The sequence below is a fragment of the Montipora capricornis genome, chromosome 12, assembly GCF_036669925.1.
Source record: "Montipora capricornis isolate CH-2021 chromosome 12, ASM3666992v2, whole genome shotgun sequence".
NCBI lineage: Eukaryota > Metazoa > Cnidaria > Anthozoa > Scleractinia > Acroporidae > Montipora > Montipora capricornis.
The window spans coordinates 31,177,037-31,179,937 of record NC_090894.1 but is presented as its reverse complement, the minus strand read 5'-3'; positions in this window follow the sequence as shown (position 1 = coordinate 31,179,937).

Sequence of the window (2,901 nt, the reverse complement as noted above, 5' to 3'; positions counted from 1 at the left end):
TTCTTTAAGTTCACACTGAACAGAATGCACTGCTTCTCTTTCAGAAAGAATAAAATTGATTTACTAATAACTCAACCAGTCTACGTCTGAGTGGGTTTGGCACTTTTTGAGCAACTCAAAACGAGCTTGGACACCACATAACAATTACATAACAATTACATGATAAAAAAACCAATGGGACAAGCGTACCGCAGACAACAGAACCTTGGCCTCTGATTTAGATAAAAGAAAGCTGACCAGATAGAGCATCAATTTACAAAAACAATTCTTAGAATAGCGCTAAGGTTTAATTCATTAGTTCCAATCACCGATTTAAACCTGTCAGTTCTATTACCGTAAATGGTAAAAAGAAAGAATAACAAAAAAAGCTAACCGTTCTTTGCCTACGTGTAGCGGTACACCCTCCCCTCCCTTCCACCTTCGAGGGGAGCCAACAGTCTGGCCCCAGTTATTGGAAGGGTGGATAGCGCTATGCATTGGATAACTCAATCGGTTTTGTTAGTGTTTATCCGCTGGAAAGTGATTTTCCGGTGGATAGCGTTATTCATCGTTTGAACAACCGAAGCCTGATCTGGATCTCTACTGTGGATTATTATGTCGTGTACAAGCCAGGAGGTGTCTAAGGATCTTTTAGAGTTCCGATCTTTCGAAGTCGCACTCAATACAAATATTCCATTGTAAAGTAATAATATGCATCTGCTGAATGCTGCCACCACTTTATTCCGTTTCTAGTCGTTTCACATAGGGCAATACTTCACACTGGGGGACATGAAGGTCAAACTGGAGGGCCACTAAGGCTTGAAACTCAAACTTGGGAATTTTTTTAACTGATACGCGAAGCTTATCCTGGATTGCCTGGAAAGGAAAAAAAAAATTGTTTGAACAAAGAGAAAAAACGATATTGATAAAGGAGACCTAATGGTCTAATTAAAAAAACAGATAAGATCATTTTGAGGTTACCAACATAGAAAGAGACGTATTACAAACCTTAGGCTGGAGAAAAACTTCTCCAAGTAGAGATTTAAACCTAATTGTTTCCCTTCATGTAAGGAAAAAGTTCGCTTTTCAACCCTTACGGTTCTTTTAGTACGTGATCAATAGTTAAAACACTTCACTGTCTTTTTGCTATCGATCCTTTTTTTTTGTTTCGGAGTTTTTATAATTGGGTGCTGATAGCCTGGAAATTGGGGGCGAATTGCCGGGGTTAATTGTCCGAGGAGCGAATTGTCCTGACACCAAATTCGAACCAGGGACACAATGGCGGAGGGCGAGTGTTGCAATACTAAGAGACTTAGCTGTTGTAATACCGAAAGGAAGAAGTGATCCTGGTAGTTACAAGGACAATTTCAGCAGTTGTCTCTTATAGACACCTGACAAATTCAGAATCAAGTCTCCCTTTCAGGTCTAAGTTGCACTTCAAATATATAAATTTATTTCATACATCGAGTCCCTTCACGGGAATGCACGAGTCCAAAACATTGACCTGCTCAAATTGCCGTCATGCATGATGACGGCATTTACTCCAAATTCACCACCAACTCTCGTTTGCACCAAATTATTCGCATCACTGTTCGCGGGTGGGTTTTTCTTACAAGTTTGCTCCTTTGGGAATTAGCTCATGCTAACATTTACACATTCGAATTCGAGGCTTGGTGTTGAAATTAGGAAGTCAGACGTCGACACGGATAAGGGCTATTGAGGTGCTTCACAGCACATTTGCTGCGTCATCGCGGAGGTCGATAGATTCATATCCCATTGAGGTCACCTGAATTAGAAAGGATGACTTTTCCCTTTTATCTGTAACCCGCATTTCAAGTAGATACATTTATTTCATTGCAACGATACCGTTTTAACTGCTTAAAACTTTCGGAACACATAGACGAAGTTCTGGTACTAAAATATCCCCGAAAATTGACAGGGATTTGTAGGAAAGTACGTATGGTGCATATAGTGAAGACGGTAGTGTAAATTGAGGAATGGCGCTGCAATGTAAGGGTATCCAAGGGTATCCTGTCCTGCGGGAGGATGGGGCAAGAGCATTCTACACCCTCATTTCAAAATAGCTTACCTCAATAAGTTCTTTGACTTTCTCTCTCTTCATGTCATCATTAAATTTTGCTGCCAAGACCAGACAGGAACCTGAAGTTTAAAAAAAAGGACAAATTCAGGATCGACTGCTGGGTTCCCAATAAGACATCTACAATTACAGTGTGGCTAGTTAGGCATTTGCCAGGATCACAGTGTGGCCCAGTGGTTAGGGCACGTGCCTTGAGATCTAACATCCCAGGTTGACGACTCAATCTGACCACCTGGTGAATTTCATTCTGGTAGTCCGTGATTCAACTTCTCGGTTGCTCTTGTAAATAGCGAACTGGTTTGCCTGCGGCCAGTTGCGATTCTTAAAGTTGTTGTTATTGTTCTGTTTTGTTGTGTGCCATTGGCTCTGAAAATCCCCTATGGGAGCGGTCAATTAAGTACAAGTATTTTTGTAAGACTCTTAGGATCTTATACAATGCGATTATAGACCAGAAACTTTATAAACTGGACAAACAAATGTATCAAAACCATGACATGTTTGCTATCCGAGTTCACAAAGAAATAGTAGTCCAGTTCCCAGCCGCATTGACAAACATTTCCTGATTTACCAAGGTCCCGGTAGTTACTGTTACAATGCTAATTTAACAAACATTTTTTGTTCAACTATTAAATAAGGGCAAAGCACCCATATTTCACTATTGCTCAAGACAATCTGATTACAAAACTCTGCAACATTCAAAGTGAAATTAAAGTTACGCCACATATCACACATAAAATCCCATAAAATCTATAATGGGCCCTTTAAAATCGTTTTGTTAAACTTCAAATCGTGTATTCAGGCGTGTAGTACAGTTTTAATTCACA